At 51.9% G+C, this 18,347-nt stretch overlaps 2 long non-coding RNA genes across 4 annotated transcripts in view; one reads left to right on the top strand and one right to left on the bottom strand.

The window, feature by feature from the left end:
• LOC131497073 (uncharacterized) overlaps positions 1-2,792 on the bottom strand; it is a 110,698-nt gene extending 107,906 nt beyond the window's left edge. The window contains exons 1-2 of the long non-coding RNA XR_009254754.1: positions 2,673-2,792; positions 711-1,459 (exon numbers count right to left, since the gene is read on the bottom strand). This is a non-coding gene — a long non-coding RNA (uncharacterized LOC131497073). The remainder of the gene's footprint in view (positions 1-710; positions 1,460-2,672) is intronic.
• A 225-nt stretch (positions 2,793-3,017) lies between these two features.
• LOC131497070 (uncharacterized) lies at positions 3,018-16,914 on the top strand. Of its 3 annotated transcripts, none has more exons than XR_009254750.1 (5): positions 3,035-3,643; positions 6,520-6,648; positions 13,698-14,090; positions 14,709-14,813; positions 15,324-16,914. It is a non-coding gene; the product is annotated as an uncharacterized LOC131497070 (long non-coding RNA). The 3 variants fall into 3 exon arrangements; XR_009254749.1 differs by having other exon boundaries at positions 3,070-3,643; positions 13,698-14,030; XR_009254748.1 differs by having other exon boundaries at positions 3,018-3,643; positions 13,698-14,813.
• Positions 16,915-18,347: the final 1,433 nt, after the last annotated feature.

The following is an 18,347-nucleotide window of genomic DNA, read 5'->3' as shown; positions in this document are numbered from 1 at the left end:
TCAACACGTGTTTGTGCAGAGCCTACCGCGTTCCTGCGCAGGCAGTGAGACATCGCCTCAGCCTTCACGGAGACGGGCATGCAATGACTCTGTCTGTAATTACACACTGCAAAAAGTGCCTGAATGAAAAGAATTGGACGGTTAAGGGAGAATAATTTAAGTGAAGGGAAGATGGAGGGAGGCTTTTCTGAGGAAGTGGCATATGAGTCCAGGATGAGTGGGGCCAAGCCAGGCCAAGAGAAAAGAGGATTGTCTAGATGGAGGGGGCAGCACGTGCAAAGGTCCTGAGGTGGAAAAACTGGGTGTGGGATAGTGGTGCATCTCACACTTTAGGGTGCACCTGGGGATATTATCAAAAGGCAGATTCTGACTTGGGAGTTCTGGGATGGGTCTGAGCTCCCGAATTTCCATCCAGCTCCCAGGCGATGGCCGGTGCCGCAGCTCACCTTAGAGAGGCACTGTGGTAGAGGAACTGACCACACACGGAGAGCAAGGATGAGGGTGAGGAGAAGGGACTAGAAGAGCAGACAGGGATCAGATCCGCAGGATTTAAAAAAAAAAAATTTTTTTTAATGTTTGTTTTTGACAAAGAGAGAAACAGAGCATGGGGGGGGGGAGGGGCAGAGAGACAGGGAGACACAGAATCCGAAGCAGACTCCAGGCTCCGAGCTGTCAGTACAGAGCCCGATGCGGGGCTCGAACTCACAGACCGTGAGAACATGACCTGAGCCAAAGTCGGACGCCCAATCGACTGAGCCACCCAGGCACCCCAGAGCCACAGCATCTTATGGGCCACCTTCTAATCGTAAGGAGCAGATCCACACGGTCTGATTGGACAACTGATAAACTACTTCTTACATTTTGTAAATGCTCTGTAACATTGCTGACTGCTAGTGGTTGAATCGGACATGCCCTTGGGAGATGAGGACTCCGGGCTCGTTCCTTGGTGCTGGAGAACTCTAAGAACCTGGGGGTTGCTAGAGGTGCTCAAAGTAGAGGCTGGTAAACCAGGCAGCCAGAAGCCCACCCCGTCTGTCTCTCGTCTTCCCTCTGTCCCACCCTCAGATCCGCTGCGTGTTTACAAGAAAGGCAGTGTGGTACGCTGGAAAGAGGAGCCTGAGGACGCAGGGAGAAACCTCAGTTTACCACCCGTGTTTGTCTCTGGCCTTGGGCACGCCCTTAATCAGCCCGAGCCGTGCTTCCCGCAACTGTGAAATGGAGGTGCCTCATCTCCCTGGCAGGCAGGGCTGTGTGCAGTGAGCGTGGCCGTTCAGCAAACGAGATGTGTTTTTCCTCACTCCCAACCCCGAGTCCCGAACCCGGGGAAATTTCAAAATACGCCATCTTCTGCACAAAGTGGGAGAACCGGAGACTGGCGCGACCTTCTTTATCTTGACATGCCACTCTACTCGGAGAAAGTTCCCCCGTCTTAAGTAAGCCAGCAGTATCTTGGGTTAGACTGGTAAAATATAGGCAAAGAAACAAGAAAGTGAATATTTTCTTTTTCAAAAAGAAAATTCTCTGTAGGAAAAAAAAAAAAAAAGAGCTGGGTTCCCCTGCTTAGGTCTGTGCTGACCTTTTCCTGCCTGTCTGTCTGTCTCTGTCTTTCTACTCAACAACAGGATGCCCTCCTTCCCCCCCCCCCCCCCCCTCACTGGCTGCCACCGAGCGGAGCCGCTCTGTCTGCCGAGCTGTGCTCTGTTTAAAGGAACAGACACCCGTTTCTCACAGAGGAACCATTAGGTAAACAATAATATATTTTTTTAAGCCCAGAAAGTGGCTCAACACTCTCAACATGGAGTGAATGTCTCTAGCATTCCCCAGCTAGTTTTAGGACAAAGGTCTCCAGGGGAAGGATGCCTCTTTTCTTTTCTTTAAAAAGAGTAAAAGAGGACAACAGGAAACCTTGGCTGAGCGGGGCGGGAGGCCTGAGGCCGGTAGGCAGGAGCCTTGTCTCGGCCTAAAGAACTCCCATAGGCTGCTCTCGGCACCCCTGGCCCGAATGGGCAGGAGAGGATGGGTGGCTTTCGCTCTGATACCCTCTCTCCCCTAAATGCACCTCCTGTTTGCTGAGCACTTCCAGGACTGTGCAAAGGCCCCTCTGACGTGACCTCAGTGCACCCCCCTAATGACACCCCGAGGTATGCATTAGTACCCCTACGTCACAGATGAGGAGACCAAGGCTCAGAAGGATAAAGTAATATGCCCGAGGTCAGAATTCACATCAGGACTCAAAGCCGAAACTCCGAAGTCCGTTTCTAAACAACATCGACTTCCTGGATCCAAGCTTTTTGAATAAATTGACCTCACCCCATTGCTTCCCAGGAGAGGAAAAGGACCCATTTTCTAGCCCCGGAGGAGTGCGCTGCTCTGGGTTACCAGCGGGGTCAGGAACAGGGCTGAGGTTCCCAGGGTCCTGACTCAAATCCCCAGGGCTGGCGGTTTCTTTCAATAAGAGAAAAATCCAGAGGTGCCGTCAGCACCACTGTCTCCTCGTGCGGATGCTCCACTCTGGGACTTGCCCCAGTGAGCTCTTCCCGCCCGCAACCCCCATCTCCACCCTTGGAGGCCAGAGACCCCGGCTGTGCACCCCTGTTCCCCTGTGTTCGTGACAACAAAGAAATACAGCAAACCCTCTTATGCACAGTTTTGCTTTCTGCCCTGTCAGTTACCTGTGGTCAACGGTGGCTCGGAAACAGATGACCCTCCTTCCGAGGGAGCATCAGAAGGTCCACGGCAGCCTGCCCTGACGTCACTTCCTCTCATCACATGGGCACGTTATCATCTCACATCCTCACCAGAAGGGTGAGCGTAGTGCCCTAAGATATTTTGAGAGAGTCATATAGCTTTTATTACAGTATATTGTTGTAGCCGCTCTATTTTATTGTTAGTCCTTGCTGTGCGTCTCTTACTGTGCCTAATGCAGAAGTTAACCTTATCGTGGGGAGGCGCCCACGGCACAAAACATAGTGTCTGTGGGGTTTGGCACTCTCTGTGGTTTCGGGCATCCACCGGGAGTCTTGGAACGTATCCCTGGTGGATAAGGCGGAACTACTGTAATTACCAGAAAAATAAAGCCACAGAATGTATTCTCAAGCTGAGTAGAAAGAAAATATATTTTTGGCTTCTTCAAAATATAGTGACGGTGCCCTGATGGGGGATAGGTCACCTGGGAGGGGTGTTGTGGGGTGGGAGGTGGCGTCCCACTGGCTCTGGGCGAAGGCAGACCCGGGGCGGAGAAGAACTTGCTGGTGTGGGTCCGTGAGAAACCGCTTCCTGGCCATGATCTTTGTTTTCTCATGTGTCACATCTGTACTCCGGGGTTGATGTGGGGAAGAGGGGGTTATGGAAGGCTTCTCTGTGCCAGGTTGTCCTTCTCTCTCCGCGGCAACCCGCAGAAGGGCCGCATTACGGTTTTCACAACGAGGAAAGTGAGGCCAGAGGGGCTCGGCAGCCCTCGCGGGGTTGGCCTGGCTGCCCAGTGAGTGTTCCTCATCAGACCCCGTGAGAGCTACACTGCCTGTGGGTGAAATGTACCAGACACACCGCGCGGGCTCAGTGTGATTCAAGTCGTTGGTTCCTTGCCTCCAAGGGCACGTCACAGATGGAAGGCCTGGCTGGTAGGCTTCACGGTAGCTCGATGGTAAGCCAGGCAGAGGGTTTTAAAGCTTCGGTGGAGATAGGGGGGTTTTGACGCTTTGCTGCGCCCTGTGAGATGAGACATGGCGCTGAAGGGTGTCATCTTTGTGAATTATTTGCTCCCTACGCAGACAAGGGAAAACCAAGTTCCTGCACTGGCCTGGAGGAAGGAGGGGCAGGACGGAGCCGGGGTGAGGGGGAGCGTTCTTGCAGTCAGTAGTCTGAAACCGAGACCTGGAGCTCGAGGAGCGCCTCCTAGTGGCAGGAGCCGAGCCCAGCTCTTCACAGCCGGCTGCCGCTTCCAGGACAACAGTGGCACCGCTGGGTGTGACAGCTGTGTCCTCCAGATAGCTTCTTGGCCCTGCTCTCCATGCCCGGGAGGCTGGACTCCTGGGCTTGTCTGAGATACTAGCAGGACATCAGAGGCCCAGAAGAGAGAGGTTGGGGGATTTCCTCCCTCCCCTTGGTGCTGCAGCTCTGTGTCCCTGCAGTGGCAGGCCCTAGCGACGGGCCCTTCCATTGCCTCCAGCTCTTACCAGGGCCTCAGTCCTGGGGGAGGTAACAGCTTTCTTCCTTCACTAGACTCTCTTCAAATCTCCCTGCAGAGTATGCCTTCTGTTCCCTGCAGCCCCCCTGCGTGGAGACTGCAAGGTGCTTCTTCCTCCGGTTGGCAGAGGGGGAGGCTGAGGCCCGGCATAATAGATCTTGCCAAGGCCAGAGGGCTCATGAGGGCAGAGAGAGGACCCAAGCTAGAATCTTCCCAAATCCACCCCCCATCGCAGAGAGGCTGGCTAACAGGGAGACTTGGCGAGGCCTGCACGGGGATCCCCTTTGTTACTTCCGAAGCCAGCTCCTGGGTGTGAGGGAGGGTTGAGGGAGCACGTGGGGTGGGAGGTCAGCCCGACCGGCCATGTGTCTTCACCGTAAGTGACCTGTGCCGCAGACAGATCCAATCGCTCCGCCTGACCGACGGATTCTTCTATGAGCTAAGCTGGGAGACAGCAGGGCACTATTCCCTGAACCCACTTTCCAGCTGGGGACACTGAGGCTCCGAGAGCTGCAGAGCTGCCCAGAGGGCGGCAGGGGACTTGCAGAGGGAGGTGTTGCTGCTCCGGAGGCTCAGCTCCAATGGGGCTTGTAACGTTTGCCCTGAGAGCCACCAGCTGAGATGAGCAGGTACCCTGTCAAGGACCACCTAAAGCTCTGACAGATGGGAAGAAGGGAAAAGACAGGAGGGAGGGAGGGAGAGTCAGCATTTTGGGGAACAAATGTGATAAGAGGCTAGACCCTCAGCTACCTCACTGTGTCGGTTTGACCACCGTTTATGATGACATGAGTTGTCCAGATGACGAAACACTGACTGAATAGGTTGAGTAACGTTGCCCAGCTCATCAGTGGCAGGGCTGGGAGTGTAGTTTCAGTCTGTCTGACCCCAGAACCTTCTGAATGCGTCAGCAACATTGCCTGTGCCCAAGAGAAATAAAAAGAGAGGAGGGAGGGAAGACTGAGAAAAGCAAGAGAAAGCCACTAGCTGCTGGACTAGAGGCCCTAGGGGAGGTGCTGGAACATTGCAGTGAAATGGTGGGTTCTGGAGGCAGGCTGCCTGGATTCAAATCCCCACGTCTCTACCTACCAGCTGTGTGATAGTTGGATATGTTACTTAACTTTTCGGCGCTGCTTTTCTTCACGTGTAAACAGAGATAATAGCACCTGTGCTGGCCTGGGCCTGTTGGCCTTGATAATCCCTCTGTACCTTCCCCCTGCTCGGCATCGAAGAGGGACTGACCCTTGTGGTTGCCAGCCTCCAGGAAGGTTTAACCAAGGGAAGGGACTGACAGAAGCTCGGTGAGCAGGGTTGGAGAGGCCAGAGTGTTCTTTCTCTCCCACACTGCCTCTGGTCTCTGGAAGCGGCTCCTTCTCCTTCATGGTGTTTACCCTTGCTGCACAGGGCCGCTGTGATTCTGGCTTCTGGATGATCCCAAAGCCGTAACACCCGCTCTCTCTGTCTGCCCAGCTGTAGCTGGGGGCGGCGTAGAAGCTTCTTCCTGTTGCTGCCCTCTGATGTTTGGCCTCTCTGCTCTTCCAGCCCTAAGAGAGCCAATTCTCTGTATTACATTTTTCTATTCGAAGGACTCAGGGTGATTTCTCTTTTCCTAATTGCTACCGCATACGGTTGATGTGAGAATTCAATAAGTTAATCAACACCCAAGCACTCAACACGTGTTAGCCTCCAGTCTCGTCATTGCCGAGGCCCCGGATTGTCCAGCCCGGCTCACGTGTTTCCGAACCGTAGGCTCCTCTGTGGCTCTCTCCCCCTGGGGGCGGAATACTCTTTGCGTCCATTTGTCCCCCCTCGCCTAAGCACCAATTCCAGCCAGTCACCTGCGCTGTCTGCACCCCGCGCGGCAGGTGTTATTATTCCCATTTTACAGATGGGGAAACAGGCTCCGAACCATGGTAGCTGTTTGCTCGAGGCCTGGGGTGGGGTGGAGATTCAAACTCAGGTTTGTGAGTCCTCATAGCTGGAGTCCTCACCGCCATGTGGGGCCGTGGAGAAGCTGCAGGCCCATTTTCCATGAGTCAGAAGGGAAGCTAGGTTGTGTTCCTGAACTTTCTTGTAGAGTTTCCCTCTGGATGCTGCTAGCACTAATAGCCAGGTTGTGTGTGTGGGGGAGGGTGTGGGTGGGTGTTGGGGGTTCTCTCTTCCTCCCCTAGATCCTGCTGGAGCTGATCTGACCCTTGCCACCTGTGGTAAGGGAAATACCGGATCTTGACCTAGAGTCTTTACGGGTTAGCTGAGGACACCCCTCCCTGAGGTGGGGGTACAGGAGGGCACCATACTAGGAAGGAGGAACTAAGAAGGGGTTTCTCTTTTACCAGAATCCTGGTAGCCACATTTGTGGACGTGGAAAGACACCCAGAGTCTGTTGTGCTGTGAGAAAAGCTGGCTGGAGGACTGCACGTTGATGACGAGCCTATCTGTGCAGAGATGGGCACGTGTGCATGTCTGTGAGTAGACAGGTGCCTGGGAGCTGCATGGGCACACACGGAAACTAGCTCCCTGTGGCAGGGGGGATTTTGCATTTTTTAAACGTTTTTAAACGTTCCTGCATGATTTGACTCTTTTGCCAATCAGTAGTGAGTCGATACCCTTTTATTAAAAGAAAAAGCCCCTCAAGGATTTCCACCTTAAAACTCCAGGAGTGGACTTATGTGGATCCTGAGAAACTTAACAGAAACCCATGGGGGAGGGGAAGAAAAAAAAAAAGAGGTTAGAGTGGGAGAGAACCAAAGCATAAGAGACTTAAAAACTGAGAACAAACTGAGGGTTGATGGGGGGTGGGAGGGAGGGGAGGGTAGGTGATGGGCATTGAAGAGGGCATCTTTTGGGATGCACAGGGTTTTGTATGGAAACCAATTTGACAGTAAATTTCATATATTAAAAAAACAGACAAACAAAAAAAACAAACAAAAAAAACGTCCAGGAGTGGAAAACAGAGAAGATGTTGTAGACGCGTGCCTGCTTGCAGGGTCCTCAGCCAGGAAGGTCTCAGGGAAGTAAGTTGCCACTCAAGGCAAGGACAAAAGGCTAGGACTTTCTTCTTTTTTCAGAAAGGGGGATGTGATCAAGCATTTGGGCTGAGGGAAGGGTGCCCACAGCTGGGGAAACGACATGGATAGCAGAGGGGGGTGTGCTCCTTGGTGGGACAAGGGCTTAGGGAGGTGGGGGTGGGGTGGAATCTTGGCACAGGTGGTGGGATTAGTCCAGGACAGGGGGAGGAGGACCCCTTGCATGCAGCAGGAAGGGCAGTGTAAGTGGGCAAAGGTCGTAGGTGGGGTGGCAGGAAGGTGAGGGCGTCCTTTCCTGATTGCCTCTATTTTCTCTGCGAAGTAGGAGGTGAGGTCATCCCGTGAGAGTGAGATGGTCAGCATCCCAGGCTGGGGGCTCGTGGGGCCAAGGGAGGTTTGGAAGGTGCTGTGGGGGATCGAAGAAGGGCTGGCTGGTGGGGACCAGTGAAGGGACGGTCAATCTCTGTTGAGGACAGCTGCTGTTAGAGACCTTTCGTCTGGACCTCATCCAAACGTCTTTCTCTAGTGGAATTCTGGTGTCTGGAGCTGGCGATGGAAAGGGCACATTGTTAGGTTGACTACACAGCTTTGAGGCTTTATGGGTTGATGTGACTGGGGGACAAGGTGGGGAAGGGTTGGCAGTGACCGCAGGAGAGTGGGTTAAATGAGGAATCATGACCCTTGGGCCACCTAGGAAGGGAGGGAACTCAGCGTGTAGGAGAGAGAAGTCTCAAAGAGAACAAAGGCTGGGCTCTGAAGGAGTAGATGGATGGGAGGAGGGTGTCTGCTGTGGCAGGGGATGAGGTGCTGGTGTGGGCGGTGGCAGCTTCCCGAGTGACCGTGGGGGAAGGAGTGGAAATGGACAGGAGTCAAAGTTCTTGAATGGAGGCCAGGGTGAAGGACGGGCCATCCCCGTGTTGAGGTGGAACTTGGAACGGAGAGGGAAAAGTAGGAGCTAGGAGCCTCAGGGAATGGATGTCGGGGAGGGACTGGGTGGTGGCGAGATCAAAGCCGTGAGAGGAGATGGGGAGGCTCAGGATGGCCAGAAAGAGACATTTTTGTTCAAGGTGGGAAGAGCAAGACAGATGAAGTCTGGAAAGTGAACATGTGGGAAAAAGACCAGGTCCTGGGTCCCAGAATGTCACCAGGGAGCCTGGAGGCCACGAAGCACGCTTTGCAGTGGGGGGAAATCGAGACAAGAGGAGAGGACGTGCGATGCTCATGGCTAATTAGCAGCAGAGACCATGTGCTCTAACACTAGGCAAGAGCTTCTTCCCTGTACTGAGATCACAGAACCACGAGCCTTTAGTGCTGAAAGTCATCCCGAGAAGGCATCTGTAGGCCAATCCTTAGGTTCTAAAGCCGAGCAAACAGCAAATTGGGAAAGTTCAGTGAAGCTTAGCAGAGCTGGGACCAGACCCAGGTGTCCTGACCCACGGTTTGTGCCCGGTGCTGGCGTGGGATGGGGGAGAGAGTGGGTCCGAAAGGGAACACAGAAGGTAGAGCGTATGGATGTGTAAGGGGGTGCGTGCACGCACGCATGCATGTGTGAATTCACACGCACAGGTCTGTATTTGTAAGAAAGCTGGAACCAGGACTATGTTTCTCTTTCCCAAGAAAAACACGTGGCTGCCTTTGGAAAAGGTGTCAGTCAATGCTTTTCTTTGCCAGGAGTGGCGACGGGAGAAATGAGTCACCCCATCCCGTATCTCCTGATTCCGGAGGATGCACACTGGGGAGGCAGCTCCGAGTATGCTTTGTGACCTCACGGGGCACCAGAGCTGCCTGCGTGTGGCCGTACCTGCTCGAACCAGCAGGCTTGCAGGCCCACACTTCCCCTGGTATGCCAGGGGAACACCAGGACGCCCACGCTGGGCACACGTGCTTGGTCAGGCCTTGTGGTAGTCTGCTGGGCTGGCCCTAATAACGTACCACAGACTGGCGGGGGGCAGGGGCGCTTACACAACAGAAGCTTATTTTCTCCCAGTTCTGGAGGCTGCAAGTTTGAGACCAAGATGGCCGGGTTGCCTTCTTCTGAGGCCTCTCTCCTCGGCTTGTAGATGCCCATCTCCCTGTGTCTTCACACGGTCTGTCCCCTGTGTGTGTCTGTGTCCTAATCTCTCCTGATAACGAGACCAGTCGTATTGGGTCAGGGCTTACCCTAATGACCTCATTTTACCTTAATCACCTCTTTAAAGACCCTATCTCTGGGCGCCTGGGTTTAGCGGGTTAAGAGTCTCTGGCTCAGGTCATGATCTCACAGTTTGTGAATTCAAGCCCCGCGCCGGGCTCTGTGCTGACAGCTGGGAGCCTGGAGGCTGCTTCGGGTTCTGTGCCTCCCTCTCTCTCTGCTCCTCCCCTGCTTGTGTTCTACCTCTGTCTCTCTCTTGAAAACAAATAAACATTCAAATTAAGCCTAAAATAAAATAAAATAAAATAAAATAAAATAAAATAAAAGACCCTATCTCCGCATACAGTCATGTCCTGAGGTCCTCGAGGTTAGGACTTCAACATTCAATTTTGAGGGACAAAATTTAACCCCAAAGAGGATTATTTTGGTGGCAAGGCACAGAACCCCACTCAAGTTAACCAAGTAAAAAGAGGGTTTATTTGTAAGGATGAGGCCACTCAAGGGGACTGTGAACTAGAAAGCAACTCTTTCCATTTCATTCCTTCCTGAGGTGGTGGTTTTAAACTATGGTCACAAGTTCTTTGACACCCTGCTGCCATAGAGAGGTGGGTTCTATATCCCGCCTCTTGAATCTGGGTGGGCTTATGACTGTTTTGACCAATACAGCATAGTGGAAACGATGCTATGCCACTTCTAAGGCTCCATCATGAAAGGCCATGCAGCTTCCAGCTCGTTCACTGAAATACTCACTCTTGGGGCCTTGACCTGCCTGTAAGAAATCCAATGACCCGGGGGCGACTGAGTGGCTCAGTGGGTTAAGCATCCTACTCTTGATTTCAGCCCACGTCATGAGCCCCATGTCGTCAGGCTCCATGTGTTGACAACGAGAAGCCTGCTTGGGATTCTCTCTCTCCTTCTTTCTCTGTCCCTCCTCTGCTCATGCTTCTCTTCCTGTCTCTCAAAATAAGTAAATAAACTTTAAAAAGAAAAAAAAAAAGAAATGGAACCCAATGACCCCGAAAGGCCATGCTAGAGACACCATAGTTAGGCATTCTGGTTTACAGAATGATATATGATATATGATAGGATGGTTGTTGTGTTGAACCACTAAGTTTTGGAGTAGTTTGGTGTGCAGATAGATAAGCAGAGCACCGGAAGTCTGCTTTTTTCTGCTTTTCTTACCTATGGGTTTTTCCTATTTGCTCACATTTCCTGCTCCCCTGTGAATTACCCACCCAAGTTTTTGCTATAGTCCCTACATCTCTGGGATTAGAGTCTCCCTATTAGTCAAAACGCTGGAGAACCTGATCAGCCAAGACCAGGGGCAGGGCCATGTGCTATGGGGAATAGGTCACGGCTCTTGGAGGTTGGGGCCCAGCAGACCCAGAACCTCATCTACAGTGTCCACTTCCATGGCCCATCTGAGTCTGGCCCATGAGAAGTTGCTACCTCAGGCCTCTCTGAGAATGTACTGCCCTTAGACCACAGCAGGCTCTTCCAACTCAGAATCACGTGGTCAGCTTTAAGACGGAAGAGGGTCCTGTGATCAACCAGTTTATTCTCTGATCTAAACGGGAATTCCTTTGATGACGTCAGAAAGATGAAATCTCCATAGCCTCTTTTTGATATTCTCCGGGCTGGAATTCATCAGGCCAGCTTATCAGGTAGCACATTGCCATCCTGCCTTCTGCTTGTTCAAAACGTTCCGCAGGTGGGGATAAGACTGCTTTCCCCCGTCTCTTATTCATTAGGCTTTGTTTGCCCTGTCCTCAGCATCATGTGAGTAGACGATTCCCTCTTTTAGCAGAAAATCTTTGAAATACTTGAATCCTTCATTTTAAAGTTTAATTCTTACTTACTTACTTACTTATTTATTACTTTTGATTTTAGAGAGAGAGACCATGAGCGGGGGAGAGGGGGAGAGGGAGAGACAGAGAATCTTAAACAGGCTCCATGCTCAGTGTGGAATCTGATGTGGGGCTTGATCCCATGATCACCCTGGGATCGTGACCTGAGCTGAAATCAAGAGGTGGACGCTCAACCGACTGAGCCACCCAGGTGCCCCTAAGTTTTGTTTTTTGTTTTTTTTTTTTTTTAGTGGAGTATAGTCGACACACAATGTTATGTTAGTTTCAGATGTATGACATAGAGGTTGGACAAGCCTATAGTTATGCTGTGCTCACCACAAGTGCAGCTTCCATCTGTGAGTACACAACACTATCATGATAGCATTGACTCCATTCCCTGTGCTGTGCCTTTCACCCCTATGACCTATTCATTCCATAGCTGGAAGCCTGTATCTCCCACTCCCCTTCACCCATTTTGCCCTTCCCTCCACCCCTTCCCTCTGGCAACCACCAGTTCGTTCTTTGTAAAGTTTTATCTCTTCGTAGCAAACCTGGGACTCAGGAATAATTATCAGAATGTGTGACCAGAGAGGAGGAGGGGGAGAGAAGCTGATTCGGTCTCACTAGGAATCGAATAAATGCGGATAGGGATTGAGTTCACTTTCTCAACTGCAAATTCTTTTTGATCATATACCTGTTCTTTAGAAAAATGTCTGGCTTCCCCCCCCCCGCCCTTTCTTTAAAAAAAATTTTTTTTAATGTTTATTTATTTTTGAGAGAGACAGAGTATGAACGGGGTGAGGGAGGGGGGCGGGCAGAGAGAGAGGGAGACACAGAATCCGAAGCAGGCTCCAGGCTCTCAGCTGTCAGCACAGAGCCTGATGCGGGGCTTGAACCCATGAGCTGTGAGATCATGACCTGAGCCGAAGCCGAACGCTCAACCGACTGAGCCACCCAGGCGCCCCTAACGATACTCTCCCCCCTTTCCTGTGTTAGCTTTGTAGGGCTGTCATAACATGACCACAAACTGGGTGGCTTAAAGCAATAGGAATTTATTCTGTCACAGTCATGGAGGTCTGAAGGGCGTTGGTAGGGTTGGTTCCTCCTGGATGCTTTGAGGGAGGATCCATTCAGTGCCTCTCTCCTAGCTTCTGACAGTCCTGGCAATGTTTGGTGTTCTTCAGTTTGCAGACATGAGCATCACCCAGTCTCCACCTCTGTCTTCGCTGACATGTTCTTCCCCATGTCCTCTGTGTCTATCTATGTCTAAGTTTTCCTTTTCTTCTAAGGATATCAGACATCGGATCAGGGCCCACCCTAATCCAGTATGACTTCATCTTAACTAATTAAATGTGCAAAGACTCTAATTACAAATAAGGTTATCTTCTGAGCTTCCAGGTGAACATGAATATTTTGGGGACACCCTTCGACCCAGTATATTTTCTTTCCTTCCTTTCCTGTCTCCCTTCCATCTTTCTTTCCTTTGTTCCTCCCTCTCTCGTCTTCTTTTTCTCCTTCCATCCATATCTCCTTCCTCAAGCACAATATAAACACCCGGTGTACTCAGAGGGGGCGCTGTGCCTGGGGGAGCACGTGTATAATTTGGTGGGGGGTCAGAAAACTTTCAGAAAGCAGGGACCATGTTGCCACTTGTAGAAGACCAGCAAATCACTCAGTGCTAACATCTTTATTAGACGTTTTAGCAAGTGATACTCGAGAAGAAGGAGAAGGAAGAGGAGGCAGGTAAGAGGAAAAATACAGGTCGTGAGCTGAAGTGACTCCGACACTTGAGTCTGGGGAGCTCAGGTGGAGGTGAGAGGCTGTCCTCTCTAGGAATGAAGACGAGTCAAGCAACAGGGATGCCTGCCTTTGTCTGAGATTCTCTCACGGCTACGCTCAGTATGAAAGCCGTGTTGAATCCCTCTAGACTGATGCTGGCCCGTAATGGCCACGAGCCACGGCGAAATAAGAATGAGCTCCAAGTGCAAAATACACACCAGACTTCAGATACTTAAGTATGAAAACAAAGAATGTAAAATATCACATGAATAATTTTTGCATTGATTACATTCTAAAACAATATTTTGGATATAAGGGGGTTATACGAAGTGTATTATGGAAATCAATTTCACCTGTTGGCTTTTTATTTTTTAAAAATGTGCCTACTAGAAAATTTCAAGGGACATATGTGGCTCACTTATCTTTCTACTGGGTAGTGCTGTTATGGGTCCAGAGTAACATGGTATAAAGCTTATCTGCAGGGTGTGAACGTTGGCTTCGCCATTGACAAAGTGTATGCTCCTGGGCAAGACGCTTTGCTTCTCTGGGCTTTGTTTTTCTCCCCTATGGAATGGGGATGACATGATCATGATTCCTAGCCCACCTCCCTCCAGAGGTCCCTGTGAGCATCAAAGGAGAGAATGTATGTGAGGAGGCTTCATGACTGTAAAAGGCAGACTAATGTGTTCTTAAATTTTTTAAAAAATGTTTATTCATTTTCTGAGAGACAGAGAGAGACAGAGCATGAGTGGGAAAGGGACAGAGAGAGGGAGACCCAGAATCTGAAGACAGGCTCCAGGCTCTGAGTAGCCGTCAGCACAGAGCCCGACGTGGGGCTCGAACTCACGAACCGCGAGATCATGACCTGAGCCGAAGTCGGACGCTCAACCGACTGAGCCACCCGGATGCCCCAGACAAATGTGTTCTGATCGGCATCAGCTGCCGTAGCAACAATGACATCTACATCAACACCGCCACCATCACCACCATCTCCGTGAGGATTGCCTCCTCTTTCAGCCAAGAGACTCAGGCCGCCGGGGCAGGAGCATAATACCAGACCCAGGGTAAAACACAGCCCACAAGAATTTCTGCTTTCAGCTCTTCCCAAACCCTGTGGCTGTATCGTAAGTGACTTGCCCTCTGCCAGCTGCCAACAGGGCTTTTGTCTGCTCGGAGGGGGTGGGGTGGGGCAGGTCGCCGAGAAAAATATGCCGTCCACCTAGTACTTCTCAATCAATACGGCGTTTATGCATGCTTTTGGATTAGAATAAGCCATCCCACTTTTTTTTTTTTTTAAAGCATTTCTGTTGCATCAGACCACCAAAGCATTTCCCCTCTCTTTTTTTGGCCACCAAATATTTTTATGATTTTCCACATAAACAGCTAGGGAAAATGCTAGCAGCCACTCAGGCGGCAGTGGCAGGCACACTGTCTCCCATGAGAGTAGGGGATTAAAAAAAAAAAAAGACAAAAACGCAACAACAACAAGACCAATGCCTAGGGGGTGGGGGGGTGGCAAGGGAGAGGTAGTTGGTCTAAGATACAAGGATTTCTATGAATTCTTCTTGGGAATTCTGGGATAATAAACTAGCAGTCACCCTGTGGCTTCAGGCAGTGATGCTCTCACTTTTGAAAGAGTGAAATATTTGCAGATGGAATTAGGCATTGGTGAGGTCAGGAGGTGGGTGGGAGCGACCCCACCCATCTGAGACCTGCCTCCTTCTGGTCCCCTCTCTTCCCAGCCTGACTTTGTGCCCCTCCCCCTCCCCTCACTAAGCGAGAATCACCGTAAGGTTGGGGGACCTGCCTCCTGAAGGAGACTGGGTGCAGATGGCCACAAGCTCATGGTAACTATTGATTATTTGGTCTTTTTTTTTCCTCTCTTATTTCCATCCCCGGCCAGCTTTCCCAGAGACATAGCGGGGCCTCTCGTAGCCAGCCAGCTGCTCTGTGCTGAGAGATTTAAAATCCCGCAATTGATTCTGACTGTGTCCAGAACAATAGGCGTCTGAATCTGATTTATTAATCTTCTGGGGAGTGAGGGAGGCGGGCTTCATGTCCAGGCTTTTTACTGCGATGACAATGAGCAGGGCTTGGACTTGCACTTCAGCCGGGTTCATTATGGGCCGAGGCCCCGGGAGCAGCAGGCAGGGGACACTTCCAACCTGAGTGAAGCTGTGAGGACCCACCGCACAGAATCAAGGGAGAGGTGTGGAGGGAGCAGTAGGAGGGGCGGGGTTGATTTAGGGCAGATCCTCAAATGGGTCACCGAGAGTGTCTTCCTGGGGGGTGGTGGCTCCCAGTGGATGTGTGGTACAGTTCATCCCATTATCTCTGTTTTGTGGTTGAACCTGTAGGTCTCTGGAAGACAGAAACTGGCTACCCGGGGCTAATGCCTTCCTTCTCAAAAGCCGAGGACTGGCCGACAGGGCCTCTGAGGAGGTTGAGGGGCACATGGCTAAAGGCATATCCTCAGCCCTGAAAAATCCAGATCAAGGAGACATGGTGTCACCTCAGCATGGGCCACTAGACTGGATGACTGGGCACTCGGCAGGCATGTGGTCACGAAGCAAACCATCTCACCCCATGAAGAAGTGACGATCCTTTAGTATTCGAAGGTTTGCAAACGGAAGACAGAAAGAAACCAATGCAGACCAATGGTTGAGAGAACTGGCTTTCCAATTGGATTGCTTGGGTCCCAATCCTAATTCTGCCGCCTATTGACTGTGCAATGTGGGATCCTCCAAAAGCCTCAGTTCCTCCAACTCTGAAATAGAGGAGAAGAACCTATTCTGTGGGGTTGCTTATGAGGATTAAGTGAAATAATGCATGCAGAGTTCCTAGTACAAAATAAGACCCGAATAACATTTGCCGTCACCCTTGGTGGCATCCTCATTGTCGTTGTTTTTATTATTGATGGTTCTGCATGGCCCCAGAGAACAGAGGCAGGAACAATGGGTGGGAACTGCAGGGTGGCTGCTAGTGGTTAGACTCCAGAAAGAACAGTCCATTAGAACTGCAGAGAAAGGGAATAGGAAGAAGGGAGGGTCGAGAGAAGAGGCGAAGGAAGGACATAATGGGGGAGGGAGGCGGGAGGGGGCTCACGCTCTTGGACTGTAGTGGACAATTCTGCAAAGGACAGTGATAAGCCTGATGGAGGCAGGAGGTGAACCCAACTCCAGCCGGGGCTTAACCCCAGTCTGTGTTGGGGTGTCCAAGGGAGCAAAGAATAGAGAAGCTTCCGCAGACACTGATCACTGAGAACAGAGGTCTCCTTCCCCTCCCTTCTCCCCACGGTGGCCGGACCCCTCCCCAAGGCTGGCCCACAAGGTCAGTGAAGAAATGAGGTCTTGACATTCTTGAAGGTCTAGGGTTGGTGTTTGGCCTGTGTTCAAGGAGGGCTTCCAGTCCAAACAGGCTGCTTAGGAAACTGAGCCTGGCGTGACTGCGGGGGAGAGCCCCGCCCAACCAGCAGCAGCCTGCAAGGGCTGGGGGTCTTCTAGAAGCAGGCATCCTTCTTCTTCCTTCTCCCTCATCTCTCCCAAGCTACATGGCTGATTCTCATTCCGTCCCTTCCCTCCTCTCGGCCTGTGCCATCATGGCCTTTGGCCCAACCTTATCTTCTTTCCCCTGTATGCAGCTCTGCTCCCAGCCTGGTGGATGGCACTGGGGGGGACTGGCTGCGAGCTGGAGCCCCAGACGCCTATGCCAACCTTGACCTCTTCAGCCCAGGACCTCTTCACTGAGTGATCTGCCCCCTGCAGCCTCGGGTTCTTTATTTGTAAAATAGGGTTTCCACGCAGATTTGGGGGGATAATAGATGCCCCCAGCACGGTGGAAGCTGTGATTATATTATTATTGCCATATTGTCAGATAGGAGGGAGCGATGGAGCCCGGCCCTCCTTGCAGGCTTAGGAAGAAGACCGCAGCCTGGAAAGACACCACAAACTGAGGGTAAGACAGGGCAGAGGAGGAGAGAGATTGGAGGGGGGGCGGGGGAGGGGGCGATGTTAATGAAGTTCATGCTAAAGATACTTGGCGGCAGTGAGGCCACAGGCCTGTGGCTGGGCGCCAGGCCCAACCTCGAGCCTCATTTCCATATGCGGGTCAGCCCGCGGCATGTTTATAGCTCGCTCTCCTCTCCAGAGCTCTACCAGGAAGGGTCGGCCCCCCAGGTCCGTGGGAGGGAGGCGGGCCCTGGCTGTGGGAGGTGGGCCGCGCGCCTTTGGCTGGGAGAGGACGGTTCCCATCAGAGTCAATTACCGGGCAGGCCCCCGACGACGTGAGGTCAGTAAGCAGGCCCGGCACCTCGGGGATGTGTGAATGATGTAGGTGAGATCTATATGTGGGGCTGTCCACACACGGCTGTGCGGTTATAAATACACACAGACCCAGTCGCGCAGCGCTGTGGGTGCCCAAATAGCTCAGCACGCAGCTATATATGAGATGTAAACACACAGAGTGGGCCTGTGGTGCTGGCCGACCTCCCCGGAGATCTTAGGCAAGCGCTTCCTTCCTCCTACCGCACAGGGCGGCCGGGGGCTCACAGGCTCGCCCTGGGGCTGTGAACCCAGGACGCCGGTGAGAAGGCGGGCAGCGGAAGTGCACAGCCACGTCTTTGGGTTGGTAGTGCTTCTTTATAAATAGACGGTTTTCCGGAGGAGAGGCATCCTTCTCTTCGTCCTCTGTGTCTCTCCTCTCCGTAAAACTGCCTAGCCATCCCCTCCTCTCCGCTTATGCCCCCCGCGGCCCTAGATCCCGCCCATCCTCCTTCACCTGGGGCTCAGGGATGGCTGGTAAATGTTTAACGGTGGATTCTTTGGCGGGGGGCGGGGAGAAAAGCCGTGATCTGTAGCATTTGCCCATTTCTGTGGTGTAAATATTCCCACGACCGTCAGCTTCGAGCGGCTAGTGTGAGGTCACAGAATGCAGAGTGGGGGAGGGAAGGGGGAGGGTTGCGTGCCTCCTGGCGTGTTGTGTTGTAGCGTCTCCATGGTGGGGAGGCACTCCACGTGAGCCATCTGAAGAGCGAAGCTCGTCGTAAAATGTCATAAAATAATGAGAAAGTGATGAGCTTTTGAGTACTTACTACCTCCGTTTTAAACGGAATCTATTCAATTGTAATGTGATAAAATCTAATTGGGAAATAATGACTGTATTTAACAGCTGGCTCACAAAAGCTCTTGACCATTTAACAGGTGGCTTTTGCAGGCGTATCAGCAGGACTAGAGCGTCACCGCCTGCACTAAAGCCGCTGTCTCTTAGTCTGACTACCACCAGGCTCTCTCCGCTGCTGAATTACGCTCCTCGGCTGCAATCCTGATAACCTAATCTTACCCAGGTTAAAGCTTACGTGAGCAGCCAGCTTCCACCCTCACACG

The sequence above is a fragment of the Neofelis nebulosa genome, chromosome 16 (genome assembly GCF_028018385.1).
Source record: "Neofelis nebulosa isolate mNeoNeb1 chromosome 16, mNeoNeb1.pri, whole genome shotgun sequence".
NCBI lineage: Eukaryota > Metazoa > Chordata > Mammalia > Carnivora > Felidae > Neofelis > Neofelis nebulosa.
This window is presented reverse-complemented; position numbering and strand designations above follow the sequence as displayed.